Consider the following 25630-nt stretch of genomic DNA (forward strand, 5'->3'; position numbering starts at 1 on the left):
GGGGGACTGATCTGTAATATGTGGCAGCGCTAGGATTGCTATATCCTTTATAACCATATACAAGAAGGGGCCCATCACTCTTCGTTTAATCAAACACTCACATTGACGACTTGTGGTGATTGCACATGTAGAAAGAAAAGTAAAAGAAGGAATTGGCAGGGTGGGTTCTCTGGCATTCCCTCCAACTGATGCTCCACTGTTGTCTGCACTTTCTCAGTACAAACCAGAATCGCATGAATAATTATTCTGCAAAGGCAGAGTAAATTTCTCTTAGCTGATAACTTTCCCCCAGGGAATTGTCATTGTAACAGGTTGCATAGACCTATACATACTTAATAGGATGGCGGGTTGGTGCTATTTTAGGCATCTAAGTAGCGGTTGCAGGATATGTTCTTTTGGACAATGCAACTTTCTTGACGCCCCTGAAACCTCATCTCCCAGATGGTCCCCCACAGGTGAGACTGGCCATATTTGTCCAAGCATCAAACAGCCAATCTCTCAGTGGCTCTCATGGCTCACTTTTTACAAGGACTCCAAATAACACTAGATGGAAAGTATGTAACATGTAGATATCACGTTTCTGATGTCCTATGTGTCCCCTGTAGCTGCTAATGCACACGGGAGGGGCTTGAGAAATGCTCTCATTAGTAAATAGCAGGGATCAATGCAGGTGGACCCATCAGACAGTCATTGTTTGGGGTTGTCCCAGCTGAGGGCTGCCTTAGCCTTAATAGAAAATCCTCCTGCAGTGGATGGACTCAGTTCTTCAAAGAGATTGGCCCCCATCCCAATGCAAAACGGTCACTTTCGATAATTGTGCTCAAAATGACATATTTTATCATCAGTTTTTTTGAGAAGTATACACTTAAAAAAAAAAGACAAAGCAGAAAACTGCTCCACGGCTCAGGCAATATATCTCTGTCTCTATTGTTTGTTGAAGTCTTATTAGGGTCAGTTGTGCCCTGAATTATTCCATTTCCTATTTCTCTGTGCCATTATACTTCCAAATATTTCAGAAATAAAGTCCCTTTTCTTTTTCATTTTACTTTTTCATGGGCAAGTATTGAATATGACAGGGCCTGCCATCATCTAATGAGAAATGGCTCTTGGGCAACTTATAACTATTATTAAGATGACATTTGCCCCTCTGAGTATCAACAAGAAACTGAGATGCATGGACTCTAAAAGAAAGCCATGAAGGACCAAAGAGAAGACAATAGCCAAAGAAAAATAGATGAATCAGGTTTATGAATTTAGGCTTGGTCTGGTAACATTTTCCAAGGCATTTGGAAAATTTTTCCTATAGAGAAGAACAGAATAAGGCAAAGAGACATGAGGAAAGTGAGATTCAGTATATCGTGAGGTTTATTACTTTTCAGTAAGCTGCTTGCGTTAGTGACCCAATCTTCTTACAAAGAAAACGAGAAATCCCTCCCTTTGTCTGTTCATCAAGGAACCTGTAGTAGAGAAAGTCTTTTCCAGATCAGTTCCAAACTACAAGATAAAAATCATTCGTATGACATGTGTATATATGTAATGCATTGCTGCAAAACTGATACTGGGTAGCACACTGCAGACACGAAGTCATGTATGAGAAAACCACCGTCAAGTACTGAATACTTACAAACACCGATTTTCTTTTTTGACAACATAATGAAAAGTTTCAAAGCGCTCCTGTCTTTCAAATTATAGTACCGTTTTGTTTTATGGTTTTCTTTTCTTTTTTTTTTCATTTTAACCTCTTTATTGGAGTCTAATTGCTTTACAATGATATGTTAGTTTCAGCTTCACAACAAAATGAATCAGTTATATATATACATATGTTCCCATATCTCTTCCCGCTTGCGTCTCCCTCCCTCCCACCCCTCCAGGCGGTCACAAAGCACCAAGCTGATCTCCCTGTGCTATGCGGCTGCTTCCCACTAGCTATCTACCTTACGTTTGGTAGTGTATATATGTCCATGCCTCTCTCTCGCTTTGTCATATGGTTTTATTTTCTGATCGATCTTTAGATACGTGCCAATAGTCATGGGGGTGAGGGTGGGTATGAAGATGAAATCACAAACTCAAAACTGTTGCACCTAATGCTTCGAATCTTGAAAGTCAGAGCAGATGCTTGAGTTATGAATTGCAATTGTGTGTGGAAACAATCTGGCAGCAACCTAACACAGAATAGCAGCTGTTCTCCAGAAAACAGTTTGTCTCCTTTGGTAGCATGGTTAATGCTTGAAGGATGAAAGGTCATTTGAAATTTTGGAAGCATGGAAGCAGGCACATAGAAGGTTCGATTTTATTGCGGGGGCTGGGGTCATATCTGGTCCTGTCACTTTTACCTAGATTTCCCAAATCTCTGAGTTGGAAGGAACTCAACATTTATCTAGGCCGGTGCCTCTCAAACTTTAATGTGCTTGTGAATCATATAGAGATCTTGTTAAAATGCAATTTTTTTTTTTTTTTTTGCGGTACGCGGGCCTCTCACTGTTGTGGCCTCTGCTGTTGCGGAGCACAGGCTCCGGACGCACAGGCTCAGCGGCCATGGCTCACGGGCCCAGCCGCTCCGCGGCATGTGGGATCTTCCCGGACCGGGGCACGAACCCGTGTCCCCTGCATCGGCAGGCGGACTCTCAACCACTGCGCCACCAGGGAAGCCCTAAAATGCAAATTTTGATTCAGCAGGCATGGAGGAGGGGCCTGAGATTCTGTAGGTCTAATAAGGTCCCGGGTAAGGCCAGTACTGCTGGTCTGTGGAGCACGTATTGAGCAGCAAGGTCTAAGACCAATTTTGTTTGTTTGTTTTACTTTCACTTCTCTGACGTTCTAGTGTTTTGTAATTACGTCACAGGTAATTTGTTACCAACACTAGTGAAGCCGCGAAGGTTTTTTTTTCCCACTGTAACTATACGAGTAGCTGTATCTATTGCATATTTCTGTCTCTGTCTCTATTTACATCTGTATCTATGAATGAAAGTCATTTAAGGTTATCCCCATAATAATGTTATTCTCCTTGACATCTAGCTTCTCACACGCTATCCTTAGTAGGAGAGAAAAAGGTAGATTCCTGCCAGGGAATTACACATAGGTCTGGTTATACCTTTGGGAATGTGTTATACATGTGAATGTCACCTGCCATGAGTGGAGAAACGATTGAGAATTGCCAGTCTAGTTTAATCTCTCAATCGATGCTTTGAAAATCAGGTCACATTAAATAAATGAATAAATCTGTATTGGATATCTTTAATTTACAAAAATAATGTACTTCCATTCAACAAATTTAAGCAGTGAATATCTGTGCAAAGGAAGAAGTAATCAATTCTGTGTATTCCCTCCAACCCTCCCTTAACTGTTGTGTGTACTTCCTGATGGAGTTTTTCTATACTTATACAAACATATTTTTAATAAAGTATATCAAGTTCTCTGCAAGTTGCTGTTCTTTAATATTTTGGAAACAGCTATTGCAGGTCTATTAGAAAAATGCAACCAAGCATTCTTCTAATTTTCTCAAGTAATTTTCTTGAGCTTTAATTCCACTTTGGTGATCCATAACTAGTTTTATTAAGAGGAAGTTGAATACCAATCAAAGCATTTTCCTAGGACAGTAGAATGTAAGTTCCATGAATGCCAAGATCTTTGTCTGGATCAGATGTATCCCAAGATCCAACAAAGGAGCCTGATACATAGTAAGTGCCTGATAAATATGTATTTAATAAATCAACGTCAGCCAGACAGTATCAGGACAATTGGGAAGTGGGTGGGGGAATAGACTGTCAAGGGAAGGGGCTGAGGCATAACATATCTAGTAAATGTTTGCCCTTGACAACATCCAGTAAGGATCAACACATTAGTTGGGTAAATTTTGTCTGTGTCTCAATTTTGTTTAAGGACTGGTCACATAACAAAATGGTTCTTCTTGATCCTAGAAATGTGATAAAGTAGATAGGCATTTTACTTGCCTTTTTAATGTACTAAACCTTTATATATATATATATATATATATATATATATATATATATATATATATATATATATATATATATATATATATATATATGTTTTTGCCCCCAGTTCTTTCCAATTTTCAGAAAACATTCATTCATTCATTGGACAAATATTTCTATCCTTAGCACCAGGACCTAGGGGACATGTATATAGATCTTGAGATCTTGGCAGTAGAATTAGAGAGTGAGGGCAGGATGGAAGAAATACCAAGAACCCTCATCCTTAGCACAGAATGCTGGAAATTTTCACAGCCGCTCAATAATTATCATGCTCAACCTCCAAGTAAGAGAAATCTGAGTATTCATTTTGTGAATTGGGAGAAAAAGAGGCTTGGCCATATTTTGTACTGTGCTGATAACCCTTAAATGCACTCTTCCATGGATGCTGGGTCCATCTGGGGACAAAAAATCATCAAGTGATGTGGTTTTCAGATGATCTAGGACATTCTAGAATTTTGAAGTTGCTATGCAAAGAGGAAAACAAAAGACTCCTTGCTTCAGGGGAATTAGTTATAAAGATTTACTCAAGCTTTGAACTTGTTTGTATGCAATTCTACATCTTTTAAGATGCAAATCATTGGGACTACCCGGGTGGTGCAGCAGTTAAGAATCTGCCTGCCAATGCAGGGGACACGGGTTCAATCCCTGGTCTGGGAAGATCCCGCATGCCACGGAGCAACTAAGCCCATGCGCCACAACTACTGAGCCTGCGCTCTAAGGCCTGTGAGCCACAACTACTGAGCCAGTGTGCCACAACTACTGAAGCCTGCATGCCTAGAGCCCATGCTCCACAACAAGAGAAGCCACCACAATAAGCCCGCACACCACAATGAAGAGCAGCCCCCGCTCATTGCAACTAGAGAAAGCCTGTGTGCAACAAAAAAGACCCAATGCAGCCATAAATAAATAAATAAATTTATATTTTAAAAAAGGTAGGGAATCTTTAAAAAAATACCATGCAAATCATTCTGTCAGATAAACCAGAGGAGATCTGTTGAAAAACTGTTGTGGACTTTGGCAGTTTAGTAAAAGACCCATTTTCAAAACATTGCCTTGTGTAGTGTGGGTCATGTCAGGTGATCTCATATTGATGCTACTTAGAGTTAATGAAGGGGCAATAATTTCTGACAGTTGGTGTTGCAATTTAGTGAATGCAGGAAGGATGCAGGAGGCCAGGTTCTATCCTTAATTTCTGTAGCTTAGAATCTTTGTGAACCTAAAGAAATTATTTAACCATACTGAGCCTCTATTTCCCCATGTACACAAAGAATACCTGGTAATATCTTCTTGACAGGGTTGTAGAAAGGATCAACTGAGATATTGTGTGGAACGTTAGCGCAACACCTGGCGTGCAGTAAGTGGTCAACAAGGTTAACTAGTATTACTACTGATAAGAATAAAACAGGGGGGAGGGATAAATTAGGAATTTGGGATCAGCAGATACTATATACAAGATAGATAAACAACAAGGTCCTACTGTATAGCACAGGGAAGTATATTCAATATCTTGTAATAAACCATAATGAGAAAGAACATATATTTATTATATATATAACTGAATCACTTTGCTGTACACCAGAAACTAACATGACATTGTAAATTAACTATACTTCAATTTAAAAAGAATAAAACATACATTTTAAGGATAAGAGTATTTGTACTAGTTCGTTTTACTGTAAATTCCTTATGCTTCCCTATTGGAAAAGGTCTAGCCAACACATGGGCTCAACTTCCTACTATTCAGCCAGCACTATAGTTTACTTTTAAACTTTTATTTTGCCTGGAACTTGAGGGCCAGAAAACTTGAAGGAGAAGAACACAGGAAAAAGAATATTATTTTAAAATTACACTTCCTTGCAATCTACCCTTGAACCTATTTGGTCAGATCAGTCCAGTGGTGCTGAAGACATCTTTTGTCCTCTCACTGGCCTGAGAAGAGCTGTCATGAGTTGGTTTCCCCATTCCACTTTAGCAAGCCCACTCTGAGTCATTATGGTTTCTTGGTTAAGTGCTTCTGAAACACATATTCTTTAATTGACAGGTTATTTCAGCTCCTTCAGAGCCTTTATATTCAGAGCATCTATATGCTGAGCAACCTTAATATTCAACTGTCAGAGAAAGACAAATATCATATGATATTGGTCTCGTGTGGCTGTAGGGCAGCTGCGGCATGTGGCTGCTTGAAGCAGGATCTCAGTTCCCCGACCAGGGACCGAATCTGGGCCGAGGTGGTGAGAGCGCCGAATCCTAACCGCTAGACTACCAGAGACTGACTAGTGGCTAGGAGCAGGGCCCTGGCTCTTGTCTGCTTTGACGAAAAAATTCAGCAAAGAGACAGAAAGCAGTGAGACTAGTAAAGTGTTTATTAGGAGAGAAGATGTGTGTGGAGAAAGCATGGGAAGGCTCTGAGGGGATGGGGAGGGAGGGGGAGAGGGAGGGGGAGGGGAGAGGGAGAGGGAGAGGGAGAGGGAGAGGGAGAGGGAGAGAGACATGAGCTTTTGGGGTGGATTAAATCACTTCTATGGGGGCAGTTTTTCCAGGTTCCCTCTGGCCAATCATCTTGCTTTGTCTGGCTTTGAGTCTGAATTTGGTCTGACTCAGGCCCTCCTCTGTGTGCATGCACATCTTTTAGCCAAGATGGATTCAAGTGCAAGGGTCTCTGGGAAGTTGACAGAACATATTATGGTCTGGCACCTCCTCCCCTGAGGATCCTTTCTGCACATGTGTAGCTTGGGAGTCTCCTTGACCTCAAGAATGAGAAATATGTGGTCTCTTTATCTCTTATCCAAGCAGGACTCAGCCCCTCATTGCTCCTGCCATTATCCTTATCTTGAAGTATCTGTTCACAGGGGACAGATTCCAGCTGCTCAGCCTAGGGCCCATCTATCTCCTGCCTCAAAACATAATACAAGTGAATTTATTTCCAAATAGAAACAGACTCACAGACATAGAAAACAAGCTTATGGTTACCAATTGGGATAGAGGGTGGTGGAGACGGGAGAGATAAATTAGGAGTTTGGGATTAACATGTACACCCTACTGCATATAAAATAGGTAAACAACAAAAGACCTACTTTGTAGCACAAAGACCTACTTTGTAGCACAGATACTCAATTTTTTTTTTTTTTACTTGTGATTTTTATTTTATTTTTTTTTTAACATCTTTATTGGGGTATAATTGCTTTACAATGGTGTGTTAGTTTCTGCTTTGTAACAAAGTGAATCAGTTATACATATACATATGTTCCCATATGTCTTCCCTCTTGCGTCTCCCTCCCTCCCACCCTCCCCATCCCACCCCTCCAGGCTTATACTCAATATCTTGTAATAACCTTAATAACCTACAGTGGAAAATGATCTGAAAAAGAATATATATACATGTACGTATATATATATATATATATACACACACATATATAATATATATGTATGTATATGTATATACATATATAATATATATGTATGTATAACTGGATCACTTTGCTGTACTCTTGAAACTAACACAACATGGTCAATTAACTATACTTCAATTAAAAATATTCAACTGTCATTAAATTAATATATATACGCATAGTACAAACTGATATGAAGAAAAATTACTGCACTAAGGCTTATCATAGAAAAGCAAATATTTCAAATCTATCATAGTATGACTGTGTGGTTTTAAGGAATGACATTTTTGATGGATGACTTAGTAGTCATAAGCTTGCATCTTCCTAAAATAACATAAACTGTTAGTCTTGTTATTGTCCCCCAAACATACATTAATCCCTTATTACTATTGGTACCGGAGGAAACGAATGAACTTTGCCTTCAGTTCATTTTCTCTAGTCTTTCCTGTTTGTTAGGTCTATACACTAACCTGAAATAAACAAAGAAGCAAATACAACTATGTACAACAGAAATCAGACCACCTCTGTCCCTTTGAACACTCATTCACTAGGCAGGAGCCAGAGTGATTTTTTAAAAAAGGAAAATGGATCACGTTATTCCCTTGCTCAAAAGGTTTTATTGTCTTTCCATTGAATCTATAAAAAGAATCCAAATTCCTCCTTCAACAGGAGGAGTATTTTGATCCTACCTTGTCCCTCTCTGGCCTCATGTTCCACTGTTTCCCCTTGATCACCATCTTGCTGTTCTTCTAAACGCACAGTTTGCTTCAGCCTTGGGGACTTTGCATTTGCTCTTTTCTCTGTTTAAAGTGCTCTGTCTCTAATCTTTTGTGTTGAAAAGCTTTTATGTCTCAGCCCAAAGACCACTTCCTCAGTGAGGCCTTCCTTGACCACCCTCACCTTCCACTCTCTACCCTTCTGTTTATTATTATTATTATTATTACTGTTATTATTTAGCACAGCATTCAGCACCACCCAAAGTTAGGTTTATCTCTGTTTTCTTATTTGCTGTCCGTCTTTTTCCACTAGTATGAAGGCAGGATCTTATGCATCTTATTCCTTGGTATATCCTCAGTGCCTGAACCAGTACCAGACACAGAGTAGGCACTCAATAAATATTTGGATGAATCATGTGGTGATGCCTCAGAGAGGTGGTATGTCTTTCTTTGGTGCCTGATAAAGTGTGCTATTATCCAAAGGCAGGTTCTCCTTCAAGTTCTTCATTTGTTTAGCTGTGTCATCTTAGACAAAGTATCCGCATTCTTGAGCTGTTGTTGATTGAGCATGAAGATGAGAAGGATATAGCAGGATCTTTCAAACTAGAACCAAAAAATTAATAATGGATACACTATTTTTAATATTTCAAGAAAGCTGATGAAAATCTGATATTTTATCCATATTATATTTGTAGAGAGCAAACATAATATTGTTTTGGCTTTGTCTAGAATTCTGTTAGTTCACAATAATTAGCATTTTGTGTCTTTTGTTTATAAAAAGGGTGAACAAGTCAAGGATAATTTCATTTTCTAGTAAAAAATTTTCAAATGGGAAAATAAAAGAATGGGTTATTAGGGCTGAAAAGGCTTTGGAGAAAATGAGCTGTAAGTGTCTTATCAACTTCAAAATTCTGTGATTCTTCTTATATAATTCAGAATCTCTTGTTGTAAGCAACAGAGTCCATTCTAGCCAGTTACCACAGAAGGCAATTTAATAAAGAATGGCAGGTACCTCATAGAATCTGCAAGGCAGCAAGTAGCATTGACTAAACACAGCTTGGGATTGCAAGATAGTACTACTCTATCACTGTCAGATTAAAGTTTTACACAGAATTTCTTGGTTAAAGCATATACATTATTTATTTTGATAAGTAATACCGAATTTATACCCACAAATATATCTCCGCAAGTCATATGACCAATAACGACGAGGAGAGGAAGCCCTTTTCCTCATATCCTTGTCAAGTGCCAAGGCATTGCTGGGTTGTTGGCCATCAGTCTGTTTACACTTCATTCCTCTCTGTGTGGCCCCTACGCAACCACTTGCTAACCTCGACTTTGTGGTCACTCTGAGAATCCAAACAGACTTTTAGAGTATAAATCTCTTTGCCCTTTGGTCCTCCAGCTTCCCATTGGGTCTTTCCAACTCCCCAGAACACTAACCCAAAAAGAAGGGCCCAGAATTATTCCAGCCTCTGTTCTCAGTCTCCTTGCTTCCCCTCTGTCTCTCCTTCCCCTCATCCCCAGAAACATTTTTCCAATCTGAGTAGAAGTGGTGCTTTACTGTCACTCACACAATTCTTCCAAACATTGTCTATGCCCCGGTCTACTTTAATTTCCCTAAAACAGAAGTCACAATACGGTTGTCAAGAGGCCACATTTGACCACAGATTAGTTGTTTGCCTGGCTAGTATTTTTTAAAGAAATGAAAGTTGAAAGATTTTACATGGGTCAGATCATTTTTGACCCAGAAAACATTTCATCACAGAAACAAATAAAAACCCTCCATAAATGTTTACAATTTTTTTCTCTACTTGTGCATTTTCTTTCACCAATTGGCAATTATTGGAGCCTTCTTCAAAGCTCAATGCTAGGCTCTTCTCTCTTTTCCTCTTTACTCTGTCCCTAAGTCATCTCACCCACGTTCAAGGCTCTAATCCCCATGTATATGCAGTGACTCTCTGCATATATTTACATCTCTGACCCAGATCTTGGATTTCCAGCTTCTTAGCTGTCATTTCTATTTCTATGTCTTAAATATTTTCAAACGCAACAATTTCAAAGCCAAATTCATGTTCACTCCTCTCTGGCTTTCTTCTGTTGTGCCCCATTTCAGCGAATAGTACCATAGTCCTCCTGGTAGTGCAAAATCAAGCAAAAGCAAGGAACCAAACAAGCAACAAAGGCTGGAGTTCCCCTTGACATCTTTGTATTTTTCATCCCCTGTATCTTATCTATCATTCCTAACTGTTGCCAACTCCTTTATATTGTCACCTCGAAAATAAAATTAGTATGTCCATTCATCTCCATTTCTACTATGGCCTCTCCAGTCCAAGCTACCATTACCTCTTGCTTGGACAATGTCCTAAGTGATCTCCTTGCATCCATTTCTTTCCCTCTAATTAGTTGTCCACCAAGAGTCCTGAGTGAGCTTTTCAAAATGCAATTCTGATCATGTTAGCCAAGCTTCTTCTTCCCTAATTACCTCAAATAGTAGAAAGACTTTCTGTAATTCTTAAGATGAAGATCACAATCTTCACAGAGTCTGCATACCCAGATGGCCTGGCTCCTAACTTTACTGTCTCCTCTTGTGCCATGATGCTCCTAGATTTCCCTGTTTTAATCACACTGGCTATCTTTTGGGTCCATCCACTAACCCTATTCTCTCCTATCTTAAGACCTTGGCAATCCTCCTCACTTCCAATCTCATTCCCAGGCTGGATAACTCCTATTTCTCCTTCATATCTCAGCTCAAGTCTCTCTTCCTCAGGGAGACTTTCTCAAACTCCCCAGAGTTGGAATTAGAGTAGAGCACTTTAAACTTTCACTAACTAATCCTCCATAGAATAAGTGCACACTTAGCACTAACATTACTTAATATCAGCGCTAATATGTAACGGGTATTCAATAAATGATTTATATAAATTTAGGGCTATAAGGCAATTTTCACTGAACTTTATTTCACAGAGAAGGAAACGGAGATCTAGGAAACAGAAAATGATTTGCTTAAGAGTAGACTATTAAAGAGAGGTCTAGTTGGGATTCAAACTGAAATTGGGTTCACTGCACCAAATGAGATTGTGTGATATATTGAGGTCCCTTGTATCATTTATAAGTTGTGAGACTAGGAGAAAGTTACTTTTTCTTTCCACGCTTTAGTTAGACAGTCTATAAAATGAAGGCAATATCTACCTTTAATATTTGTGATAAGGATTAAGTTATACAATGCATATATCTAAGACACCAATAAATGTCACTGGCTCTTGATCTTTCCTTAAATCTTTGATGGCATATTTAGGCATTTGAATGCATTTCTTACTTGTGACTTTCTTTCAAGAGCAATCACTAAACACAGAAAGAAAATTGCTATAAAAAGAGATTCCCAAGAAGAATGTAATGTAAGGAGGATTATGGATACTTCAGAATTCTTAAGAATAGATTTTTAGGACCTAACTGCTGACCGATTCTTAGTTGAATTGACTAGAAGAGCTAATTTACCCTTAGAGCCCAAGTTGCAGAATAACTCAAAGCTAACAGACATAAAAGGTAAAGATTTAGCAGCTTGATTTTTACCCTTAAGTATTTGTCAAGAAAAGCATCTAGTCCTATCTTTGTCCCTCAAGATAGGAAATTATAATTCTATAATACTGAGTAAATGTCGTAGTGCAGAAATGAATCATAAAAATGATAGTTTAGAGATTTCTGTCAGAAGGCCCCTTAATCTTACTCAACACAACACAGAAGGAAAGAAAAGATCATGAACCCTGAGTGACATAACAAAACTTGTCATACTTACAGAAAGCTAAGACAGAGAAATAAGGAGGCCCTGGGGACATTCATCATAGGCAATGAATGAATGAATAAATAGAAAAGTATTTTTTTTGCAGAAAATTAGTCTCAGACACCAGGAGGCTTGTACAAGGATGTTCACTGTTGCACTGTTTATAAAAGAAAACAAAAATTAGAGAAGAGTCTAACTATCTACTGATAGGTGAGTGATTGAATAAATTGTAGTGCATTTATGCTCTGAAATATGACACGGTAGTTAAAAACAATGATGTGGGGTTCCTATGTGGATACATATAGAGAATACAGATATGTCCTTAAGTTGAAAAGCAAACTGCTATTTATGTTCAAACAAGACAAAACAGAAAATTATTTATTTCAGCTTTATTTATATAGAAAAACACCTAAAAGCCTGCACACAATAATGACAGAAGTGATTGATAACCTCTTTTTTGTTTTTGTGATTGGATGCACTGGACAAGAAGGATTTTAACTTTATCCATATTGTGTGCTTTTTAAAAAATATAAAGCATGTTCATGTTAATTATTAATTAATTATTATGATAATTTGGTTGGAATGGAATTCTACTTGAAAGTCATTACTTAATGGTACTTTGAAAAGAGTGCTAGGCTTCCCTGGTGGTGCAGTGGTTAAGAATCCGCCTGCCAATGCAGGGGACACGGGTTCGAGCCCTGGTCTGGGAAGATCCCACATGCCGCGGAGCAACTAAGCCCGTGTGCCACAACTACTGAGCCTGCACTCTAGAGCCTGCAAGCCACAACTACTGAGCCCACATTGCCACAACTACTGAAGCCTGTGTGCCTAGAGCCTGTGCTCTGCCACAAGAGAAGCCACTGCAACGAGAAGCCCACTCATGGCAACGAAGAGTGGTCCCTGCTCGCCACAACTAGAGAAATCCCGCGCGCAGCAATGAAGGCCCAATGCAGCCAAAAATAAACAAATAAATTTATAAAAAAAAGAGTGCTCCATTCTCTTCTGAAATCCATTGTGGATGATGGTGTTAGGGTTAAGGTAATTCTCACTTTTATGGAAATCACCTATTTTTCTTCGGAAAATTAAAAAAAATTTTTCTTTAGTCTCACTATTTTCACATGGTGGACCTTTAAATTAGACCTCCCAATTAAAGAATCACCTCTCTCCTCAGGTTTTGGAAAGTTTCTTATTTATTCACCAATGTTATCTTCTGTACTTTCTTTGGTATATATTTCTGAAATTTATAGGTGATTTCTACACCTCTGATTTTTTTTTCATAATTTTTTTCACTTTGTCTTTTAGGGGTCAATAATCTGAACTTTACCTAACAACCTTTTTTTGAACTTCATACTCCAGTATTCATTTTTGTGTGTGTGTGTGTGTGTGTGGTACACGGGCCTCTCACTGTTGTGGCCTCTCCCGTTGCGGAGCACAGGCTCCGGACGCGCGGGCTCAGCGGCCATGGCTCACGGGCCCAGCTGCTCCGTGGCATGTGGGATCTTCCCGGACCGGGGCATGAACCCGCGTCCCGTGCATCGGCAGATGAACTCTCAACCACTGCGCCACCAGGGAAGCCCCAGTATTCATATTTTTAATTGCAAAGAGATCTTTATTAATCTTGGATCATTCCTTCACAATTGCATCCTCTTCTTGTTTTACATATGTATTAATGCCACAAATCTGTTTGTGCACAGTGCTTTTCTCTCAAGTTTTCATATGCTCCTAAAATTATCTCTCTTTCTCTAGAAAGCTAGTTCTCTGTTTATTTTAATTTTTTTTCATTCATGCATAGGTGTCCCCCCAAATGTCTAAGAGCCTTGGCTTTTAGTGCAAATATAAGAATTGGCATTTATAGGAAGGTAACTGTAATGGTTAATTTTATGCGTTAATTTGCCTGGGCAACTAGGCAAACATTGTTCTGGTGTGTCTTGAAGATGTTTCTGGATGAGATTAACATTTGAATCCTTAGACTGAGTAAAGCAGATTGACTTCCTGAATGTGGGTGGACCTCATCCAATCAATTGAAGACCTGAGTAGAACAAAAAGGCTAAGTAAGAGGGAACTCCTCCTGCTTGACTGTTTGAGTTGGGACATTGTCTTTTTCGCAGCCCTCAAACTTAGACTGAAACATCAGCTTTGGGGCCTTGAGCTCACCAGCTTTTGATCTGGAACTTAAACCATCAGGTCTCCTGGTTCTCAGGCCTTTGAACTCAGACTAGAACTACGTATTAGCCCTCCTGGGTCTCCAGCTTGCAGACTGTGGATATTGGGATTTCTCGGCCTCCATAACTATTGATACATGAACCAGTTCCTTATAATAAATCTCTCTTTATATATAAGGGATATATATATATATGATATTATTAACAGTTGGTTAATATATATAACAATAGGATATCATAAATATATTTAATCCTCAATTTCTACCATTTCTTATTCATCAGATGCCAGGTGAGAAACTGCCCTGCTTACAATTGAAACCAGATTTCCAAACAAAATGAGGGCTTGATTTATGTATGAAACAATGCCATGCTTCAAGACTTCTCTGGTCCCTTCTGGGCAAGGAAAATAAATGCCTTACCCTCAGTGGTCATGATCTGAGAGGTCAAAGTTAGCCATGCTTTTCACATTTCATAGATTTATTGAATTTTAGAGCTGAAAGGGCCCTTACAGTACTCATTTCACAGATGAAAACACTGAGACCCAGAGACATAGTAATTTACTCAAGGTCAAGTGTTTAGTTTGTCAAAGATCTGGGTCTACAACTATTACACTCAGTTCTTCTTTCGTAATAATCAAAATAATGCTAACACTAAACTACTGTAGTTACCAAGTGCCAAGTTTACATTTGCACTTATGTCTCCAAGGTATGTACGACTATTATCATCCCCACTTGACAGATAAGAAAGGTGAAGGAAAGAGTTAAATAACCTATCCATGGTCTTACAGCTAGTAACTTGCAGACCTAGAATTCTAAGCCAAGCAGTCTTTTTCCAGAGCCTATATGCTTTGCCATTACACTATTCTGCCTTTCTACATGGTGAGACTCTCTTTTTTGGTGGTGTCTGTGTTTCTAAAATGAGGCTCTTCTCACTAATATCCAGTGTGATAAATAGTATAAATAAGACTCTAAGCACAGAAGTACTTCACCCGAGGCTTTGTCAATGATAAATTGGACAGCAAAACCAAGAAACTTGGATAAGAAAATGACAGAGGAGGGGCTTCCCTGGTGGCGCAGTGGTTGAGAGTCCGCCTGCCGATGCAGGGGACATGGGTTCGTGCTCGGATCCGGGAAGATCCCACGTGCCGCGGAGCGGCTGGGCCCGTGAGCCATGGCCGCTGAGCCTGCGCGTCCGGAGCCTGTGCTCAGCAACGGGAGATGCCACAGCAGTGAGAGGCCTGCATACTGCAAAAAAAAAAAAAAAGAAAGAAAGAAAGAAAATGACAGAGGAGAGAAATTAGGAAGACTTCCCGTTTGAACACAGATACAAGCTGAAGAGACACTGGAGCACAGCTGGGACTTTGCCATTGGAAAATGAAATAATCAAACACGGACAGAGTTACCTAGAGTTGCAGAGCTTTTTGTATTCTCCTTTTCTCACTAGGCTTCTTGTCAGTTGCTCTTTAAAAAGCAGGTCATGTCTTCTGCTGCACTTTCAGACTCTGTACATACTAACATAAACTGGAACTGAGAAACATTCATCATTGTAAAACTCTGCCTCGCAGGTTCAGATGAAAAACTTGGCTCCGACTCTCCTTGTAAATATAGGTCCATGCATGAGCCTGAGACTGTAAGTCCAAGCAGTTCAGTCTTGTAAGGGTAGCCAGCTCCCAGCCCCAGAAAACTTTACCAACAATAACTGAATTATTTATCTGTTGCTGCGTAGCGCACCAGTACTTAAAGGCTTTAAACAACAAGTTATTACTTCTCATGATTCCATAGGTCGGTTGGGTGGTTCTTTGGTTGGTTTTGCCTGGAATCACTTATTGAGCAGAAAGGGCTGATGGGGGCTGAGTTCTGTTAGAATAGCTGAGAGGACTGGACTTCTCTTCCCAGGTGGTTTTTCACTCCAGACTTTTTGCTGCATGATTGTCTTAGGTGTCCAAGAGAACAAAAGAAGAAGCTGTAAGACCTCATAGATCCTTAGTCCAGAGCTGTGCAGAATCACTTCTTTCACATTCTATTGGCCCAAGTAAGTTATAAGGCCAACCTTCATTCAATGTTAGAGGAGGCTGTACAAGTCCACGAATTCATGGTGGTATGATTTATAGGGGGCTATTTTGTAGTAATCTAACACTTAGGCCTGTTTCAAGCCAAACCAGTCTTTCTCTTATGTGATTGGCTGGGGTAGCAGAAACTTAAGGCAAAAGAGAAATAAACATTCACTATTGAGGTCCCCTTACATTACAGAAAAAGGCATCATGCCAAGGGAAATGTAAGAAATATAGTTATTTATCGAGTCTTCCCTATTATAAATGATTCTCGTGGCATCTAAGTGACTCTGAAATGATCACAGCCATCAGAGGGTGGGTCAGTGTGGATTTCACCCCAGGATGTAATGGAGTATTTCTGGCTTAAAGTCCGTTAGAGCTGTGAGGACGGAAGGAGGTTGTGTAGAATACAGTGCTGCCACAGGGCTGTCATATCCTAAAGTCAGGGTTAACAAAATAAATACCCATATAGAAAAGAGGGAGAGGTCAGAGTCTGGTCATCAGGCTATTTCTGCTACATTTGTTGTTGATATCCATATCTGAAATACGTACCCAAGTTCAGGATATTCCATAGGCCCCTATTTAAAAGATGCTTGGTAACCATTTGTAGTAGTTCTACAACTTACCTTCTCTCAATGGAAGGTTCATGAATGTTGGGAGTGGGGGAAGACCTTTTCTGGAAGAAAATATCATATATAAATTTCACTTCATTTGTATTGCCTATCAATCCACCTGAGATTAATCCCTAGACACAGAGGTGGCTCGGATCTGTCAAATGGATCTTGAGGCCCACTGTTCATGGCTTCTTGCTTGAAAGAAGATAAATCAGTAATCTAACTAATGCAGTCCACATATTCTGTTGTCTGCCCAGGTAAGAGAGGCTCAAAAGTCAATAAGGAAAAGAAAAATCATACATGTTTTGCACGGTCTCAACAATACTTAGCAGAACAGTAACATTGATAGTATAGAGTTAGGAGTGAAGACAGAAGGGAAAAGTAGATTGAAACACATCTTAGATTCAAAAGTTAATGTTTTTATTTTTCATTAAAATTTTAGTAATTTACCAGATGACTAAAATGACGAATTATGAACCTCCTTATGAAGTAATCCTGGATCCCTCCAGGCACAATTTCCTCCGTGCTTTTCTACTACTTTGTACATGTCACTGCTACAGGACTGATTGCATTATTCATAAGGATTATGAGCTATTGGGATTCAGGAACCATGTCCCAGCACTTAGCATAGGGCTTGATGCATATGTTTAAAAAATACATTTGAATGAATTAGATAAATATAGTGCGATTTGTGAAGCTTCTATATTGCTATCTGAGATTAGTATGTAGTGATGAGATCTGGTAAGAATCAGAAGATAATTCATTATTTTAGAGTAAGAATAATTTGGTCAGATATCGTTCATAAAGGTTATCAAATAACAGTTTCCTTTAGTGAGAGAACTTACCAAAGGAGAAGGACAATAGTGGGATGATAAATGAGGATATTTTAACATTGATGCTATTTATAAACTTAGGAAAATATAATAGGAGAACTTTAATACTTATAGAAATATGATAAAGATCAAATAATGTATACATTCTTACAATCAAAAGATAAGATAACAGAACACATGGGAGCCCAGTTGAGTAGCAGAAAATTTTATGTGAATGCTACCCTGTCCAAAACCCATGCTTTATTGTCCTGGTCATGGCTCCTTTCCTCATGTTAGTAATGAGAAAAGCTGCATGTAATCAGGGCCAGAGCACCAGTGGTCTAGCTAGCTTCAATTTGGGGAAGGACTGGGGAGAAGTTTGGGAGAGCATTGTGTTGTATACAGAGGATTCTACCACAAGGGGAATTGGGTGGTAATAAAAGAGACTGCCAGATCTGTAGATTGGTGCCAAATTGAGGGAGAGGGTGTGATATTAACAGATGAAGGAGAAAGAAAAACTATTCAATTACCATTGTGTTGCCAACATCTCTCAGAGATTCCTCTTCAAGCAGGAAAAGTGCAGAGAAATGATCATTTAAAGGGAAACTGAGTCTAACATGTGTAAAGAGACAATAGACATTTAACTAATACTCCGGATCACAGATAATTCGCATTCACAAAAAAAGACACTAAACAATTATTTCTATTGAGTAGAAGCAAATGGGTAAATGAAAGAATGAATAAAAATAAATGAACAAGTGAATTTCATCCTGGGGTATTCAAAGAAACTGCTGCATTGAATCCATAGATAGCTTTGGGTAGTATTGCTATCTTAAATTATTAAGTTAACATTATTAAGTCTTCAAATCCATGAACACAGAATGTCTTTCCATTTGTTTAGGTCCTCCTTCATTTCTTTCAGCAATGTTTTATAGTTTTAAGTGTAGAAGTCTTTCACCCACCTGCTTGGTTAAATTTATGCCTAAGTATTTTATTCTTTATGATGGTCTTGTAAATGGAATTTTTAAAAAATTTCTTTTTCAGACTGTTCATTTCTAGTGTATAGAAATACAGTTGATTTTTGTGTGTTGATCTTGTACACAGAAACTTTGATGAATTTGTTTTTTAACTCTAATGGGCTTTTTTGTGGTTTCTTTAAGATGTTCTGTATGTAAGATCATATCATCTCTGAATAAAGATAAATTTGCTTCTTCTTTTCCAAATTAGATGCCTTTTATTTACTTCTTTTCTATTCGCCTTCCTCCTTCCCTCCCCTCTTTCTTTCTTTTTCTTCTTTGCCTAATTGCTCTGGCTAGAACTTCCAGTATGATGTTGAATAGAATGGCAAGAATAGACATCCTGGTATTGATTCTAATGTTATTAAGGAGAAAGCTTTCAGTCTTTTACCATTAATTATGATATTATCTGTGGGTTTTTCACAGATTCTCTTTTACAGGGTGAGGAAATTCCTTTTTATTTCTAGTTTGTTCAGAGTTTTCATCATGAAAGGGTGTTGGATTTTTTCCAAATACATTTTATTTTTTGCATATTGAGATGGTCATTTCTTTAATGACCTTAATTCAATAAGTATTGTGTAGTACACTGGTTAATTTGTGGCTATTAAACCAATCATGCATTTCTGGAATAGATTCCATTGGTCATGTTGTAAAATCTTTTTCTATGTTATTGGATTTTGTTTGCTAATATTTTGTCGAGGATTTTTGTGTCCATATTCATGAAATATTAATCTATAGTTTCTCGTAATTTCTTAATCTGTTTTCTTGTGATTTCTTAATCTGATTTCATTTGCTTACTATGTCTGGACTCAATACCAGGGTAATTCTGGCCTTACAAAATGATTTGGAAAGTGTTCTCTCCCCTTGAATTTTTTGGAAGAGTTTGTGAAAGATTGGTGTTAATTTTTTATTAAATGTTTGGTAGAATTCACCAGTGAAGTCATCTGTTGCTGGGCTTTTTCTGTGAGAAATTTCTTAATTACTAATTCAGTCTCTTTAGTTGTTATACATCTATTCACATTTTCTAATTCTTCTTGAGTCAGTTTCAGCAGTTTGTGTCTTTGTAGGAATTTGTTCATTTCTGCTAAGTTATTTAATTTGTTGGCAGGCAGTAGTTCATAGTATTCTCTTATAATATTTTTATTTCTATAAGGCCAGTAGTAATGGCTCCTCTTTCATGCCTGATTTTAATAATTTGAGTTTTCTCTCTTCTTATCTTGCTCAGTATAGCTAGTTTGTAAATTTTATTGATCTTTTCAAAGAATCAACTATGGTTTTATTGATTTTCTCTATTTTTTTATTCCAATCAAATCTGTTCTAATCTTTACTTCTTCCTTCCTTCTACTTGCTTTGGGCTTAATTTTCTCTTCTTGTTATAGTTTCTTAATGTGAAAAGTTAGGTTATTGATTTGAGATATTCTTTTTTAATATAAGTGTGTGTGTATATATATATATATATATATATATATTATAGATAAGTGTATAGATGTACACATATATTTCCCTCTAAGCATTGTTTTTGACGTTTTAGTATGTTGGCTTTTCATTTTTGGTCATCTCAAATTATTAGATCATTTTCTTTGCAATTTCTTGGTTATTGGTTATTTAGGAGTGTATTGGTTAATTTCCACATATTTTATTTTTCAAAATTCTTCCTATTATTGATTTCTAATTTAATTCATTGTTGTTGGAGGACATATTTTGTATGATTTCAATCCCTTAAAATGTATTAAGTCTTCTTTTATACTCATCATTCCAATCTTTTCTTGGATTAGGGCCCATTCTAATCCAGTATGATCTTATTTTAACTTGATTACATCTGAAAAGACCTTATTTCCAAATCAGGTCACATTCTGAGGTTCCAGGTAGACGTGAATTTTGGGGAGATACTATTCAGCCTAGTACAGCAGTTAAGTCACGAAATGTAAGAAACCATCACTGATGCTCACAGCTTCATATAACAGCTTGGCAAAAATGTGAGCCAAGAATATTCTATCCAATCAAATTGTGTTTAAAGTACAAAAGGATAAAGACAGATAGTTTTGAACATGCAAGAGCTCAGGGAATATCACTGCCATGAACGCTTCCTGAGAAAATTAATGGAGGACAAATTTAAGACATAAAGAGATTAACAAAGAAATTATGGAGAAAGAATTCACAATGATTTTTTAATATATTTAATAGTAGAAACAAGCCTAAAACACATGTGAGGAAGAAAGCACAAAACAGAATGTAAAAGTTATATATAATAATAATGGAGAAATGATGTAATATGTAGGGGACTCCATTAGTGTCCCATTTATATCACTGCAGCTTTACCACTTCAGTTTGTCCTAGCTGATTCCATTTAACAATATATGTGTCTTTTTCCTAAGGGCCGCATAAAAGAAGTACTAAGGAATTAAAATCCCCCCAGGAGAAGCCCTCAACAAAGGATTGATAGGATTTGGTGAATACATACTCCAGATCTTAGAGAGACAACTCTGAGGCATGTGTATTACAGTCTTTCCCAGAAATTCTTCACAATATTAGGCTTTAGTCACCCACAGAAATGACTGGCATAATAATTCTTTTAGTGGTTGCTTTCCCTTTCCTGTGTACTTCCTTACTTCCCTACTGGCATTTCTTGTTCTTCACAAACAAAGAAGTTACACTTGAATCATTGTCTCATGGTCTGCCTCTGAAGGAACCCAAATTAAGACAATATAACTAGTCAAAATAGATTGAGGTGGGGAGAAAGAAACTATACTATTGCACGTATCTGCTTCATCTGTAATTGCTGGAAATCCAAGGAGATAATTGAAAGTTGCAAATAAAGTCATAGAAGCATAAGCATAGTTAACTATGAATGATAAACAGAAATACAGTATAATTAACTAAAATTGAGTGGTAGAAGTGAAGCAAGGAAATAAGAGGAAAAAAGAATATCCTAAGTTTATCATAGCTCAGATAATAGATACTGCTTAAGAAGTGGAAGATTAAGGGTATTATGTAAATTTATAGTTATAAAGTAAAAATGGCAAATTAAGGCCTCCAAAAATTCTCTCCTTCATAAAAGCAATGAGAAAACTGGCAAAATTGATCAGAATCAGCTTTTTTAAAACTCTGGAAATTAACTAAATGCTTGTAACAGCTCACAGAATCTTTATTAAAGAGAAACAGTTGGAAAATCTTGGTGAAAACAGCAAGCTTTGGAGCATTTTAACTTTTCCTGGTTCCATTCTCTGCTTTCCAGAAACACAGTGGCCTTAAAATAGAACAATCCACAGTGATGGTGGCGGTTGGCAACTATGGGAGAGCAGAATGGGGCTGGAGCTCTTTCAAAGCATCATTCCCCAAAATTGTCAATTTGTGACCTGCCTGGTGGTCCCCTAGAAGACCATATTTGCAAGCTGTCTGTATCTTACCCGACTTGCCCAGTGTGAAAAGCCTTATCATCCAGGAACATTTATCAAAAAGCAATTAAAGACCATTGCTGAATTTCATGGCTGCCTGAGGCACAGGATAACAGTTGAGGGAAACAATACACTAACCAAAAAACTTCAAAGCAAACGCTGGGGAATGAAATTCCATAGGGGCTTTCAAAATCTCTGATATATTCCCAGAAATCTATAAATCCTGGCACATGCCTAAGGCTGTTTGCACACCGAAGGCTATGCACATTCCCATGAAGGATCTAAGGAGGCCTTAAGCTCTCACCTCTGGCTGACTTTGAGACTCTGTACAGATAGGAAGTGAAGACTAAGGCAAAGTTTTAAACTGCTCTGCCTGAGTATTGAAGGCATACCCCAACACATGCACAGAGCCCCTCAGCAAAGACTGGGAGAGATTTACTTGTCCCAGACATTTAAGAAAATCTCTGTCCAGTCATTAGCTGAGTACTCATCTAACCAAGTACAATCTTCAGTGGCCACATATGACAAAGATACAGGCTTTACAGAAAACTTACTGAAAACTTACTAAAAAACAAACAGCAAAAACTACAAGTAAACAACAACATACTCTAGGGAGAGGAAATAATTTTGATTTTCAGAGTGAGCACATTATATTACTTCAAATGTCCAGTTTTCAACAACAAAAAATAAATTATGAGACATGCAAAGAAACAAGAAAACATGATCCATACACAGGAAAAAAAAATCAATCCATAGAAAGTGTCCCTGAGGAAGACCAGACATTGGACTTACTAAATAAGGAACCAAACAGAACCCTGCAGGGTCCCCGCAAGTAAAAAGGCCCCTCTTTGTCCCCTGCCTCTTGTTTGTAGAAAAGCTGAAGTCTACAGGCCTCCCAGAGTTACAAAAGAGCAGGCTCAAGCAGTTAATGATGGGGATGATAGAGTCACAAACTCAGTGTCTGATGCACACTCCTGAGTTGTTTTACAGATACTATAACTGCCACCAGAGGGAAAAGGCTAACTGCATGGTGACTAGACTGTAGCCATGACATAAGCTACTCCATCTTGAGCAGTGCTGAATCTATGACTAGCACAGTTCCGAGAACTGGCCTCAAGAGAATGGGATTAACAATATTGCTCATAATAATCTACATATTTGTGGGCATGAAAATAAGTGTAGCTTATTCTGCCGATATATGTAAGCAGGCAACTAAAACTGTCAGCAAAGAGATGCTACAGACCCATGTCAACATCTTCCGCTCTAAGAATACAGCACCCTATGTCAGCATGAAGAAGTTACAAAAGACAGACTTTCGCCCCAATCCCATAGAAATGGAATGATGCCTGACAAGTGGGGATTTGTAAGGAGCTCTTTTGCCTCTTTCCTGTTTGCCTGTTTCTGTTCCCCTTAAACCTTCATTATAAAAATGAGATCATTAAGGAACATTTAACCCAACTCCTGACTTATGCTCTACTAAGTGCACGCAATACCTAGCCTAACCTGTTGATTCTTTCCCTAGATTAAAAGAAGCAGGAATGAAGAATTAAGTAGTTAAAGAATGAGTAGCTCTCTATCCCCAACGGTCCCCTTAGCAATCCTGCAGGCAGACCACTTGGGCAATATAACATCTGAAGAAATATCACGAGGAGTCAGCCAGCCTGCACACAATGGAAAATGATGTGAACCTAACCTTCTATCTCAATGATTAACTGAGATTACTTCCCCTTTTTCCATTTAAAAACTGTCACGGTTAAAGGAATCATAGGAGTTGGTTTTGGGGCACATGAGTCCACCTTCTCCCCAGATTGCTGGCTTTCTGATTAAAGCAACTTTCCTTTCTACCAACATTTGCCCTTGAGTATGGTTTCTGAATAGTGAGCAGCCAAACCTGAGTTCGGTAAACAAACAAAAGACTCTAAATTAGCTATTTTAAATATGTCCAAAGAGCTAAAGGAAACCATGTCTAAAGAATTAAATGGAAGTTCAAGAACGATGTCTCACCAAATAGAGACTATCAATAAAGAGACAGAAATTGTAGGAAGGAACCAAGTACAAATTCTGGAATTGAAAAGTACAATTACTGGAATTAAAAATTCATTAGAAGGGTTTAACAGCAGATTTGAACAATCAGAGGAAAGAATCAGCCAACTTGAAAGTAGGTCAATTGAGATTATCCAATCTGAGGTATAGAAAGAAAAAAATGATGAAGGAAAATAAACAGAGCCCCAGAGACCTATGGGATACTATCAAGCATACCAACATACAGATAATCAGAGTCCCCGAAGGAGAGAATAGAAAGGGGCAGAAAGAATATTTGTTGGAAGAAATAACAGCCCAAGCTTTCCAAAAATGATGAAAAAATATGAATCTACATATTGAAGAAGCTCAACACGCTCCAAGTAGGATAAACTCAAGCAGGATTAACTCAAAGAGATTCACAGTAAGACATATCATAACCAAACCAACTAAAGCCAAAGAGAGAGAATCTATCAATAGAAAGCAGCAAGAGAGACGTGACTCATCATCACATACAAGAAATTCTCAATAAGATGAACAGAGATCAGAGTATTTTAATGTCTCCCTCCCTGTTGAGTTGTTACAAGTTAGCTATAGCCTTCTACTAAAACTCCTGTCAGGTGGACCTGTTTTTTTTAATTATTTTATTTTATTCTTTACATCTTTATTGGAGTATAACTGCTTTACAATGTTGCTAGTTTCTGCTGTATAACAAAGTGAATCAGCTATATATATACATATAACCCCATATCCCCTCCCTCTTGTGTCTCCCTCCCACCCTCCCTATCCCACCCCTCTAGGTGGTCCCAAAGCACCGAGCTGATCTTCCTGTGCTATGTGGCTGCTTCCCACTAGCTATCTACTTTACATTTGGTAGTGTATATATGTCAATGCTACTCTCACTTCGTCCCAGCTTACCCTTCCCCCCCACCAGGTCCTCAAGTCCATTCTCTACATCTGCATTTTTATTCCTGTCCTGCCCCTAGGTTCATCAGAACCTTTTTTTTTTTTTTAGATTCCATATATATGTGTTAGCGTACGGTATTTGTTTTTCTCTTTCTGACTTACTCCACTCTGTATGACACACTCTAGGTCCATCCACCTCACTACAAATAACTCAATTTCGTTTCTTTTTATGGCTGAGTAATATTCCGTTGTATATATATGTGCCACATCCTCTTTATCCATTCATCTGTTGATGGACACTTAGGTTGCTTCCATGTCCTGGCTATTGTAAATAGTGCTGCAATGAACATTATGGTACATGTCTCTTTTTGAATTATGGTTTTCTCAGGGTATAAGCCCTGTTCACATATTATCTCTATTTCAAGTTCTGTAACCACTCCTTCTCCTTCACCTTCCAGCCTATATGTGGTAATGGCACCCCCCTCAAACATCTGAGTTACTGCTCTATCTCTTGTTCTTTCCCTCTATACTCTGCCTATACCATTGTGTATCCCTTTATTAAACTGCTCTCAAGTTATCCAATTTATGTATGCCCCACTTGTTTTCTGATGATATAAAAGCCAAATGCAATTAAGAAGATAGATCTAATACACACATATCAAACTCTATCCTGAAAATACAGAATTAACCTTTTTCTGGTACACAATAAGCAGTCATGAAAAAAAAAGACCTTGTATTGGTCTGTGAAGAAAACCAAAACAAAACAAAAATC

The sequence above is a fragment of the Leucopleurus acutus genome (assembly GCF_964270905.1).
Source record: "Leucopleurus acutus genome assembly, chromosome: X".
Taxonomy (NCBI): domain Eukaryota; kingdom Metazoa; phylum Chordata; class Mammalia; order Artiodactyla; family Delphinidae; genus Leucopleurus; species Leucopleurus acutus.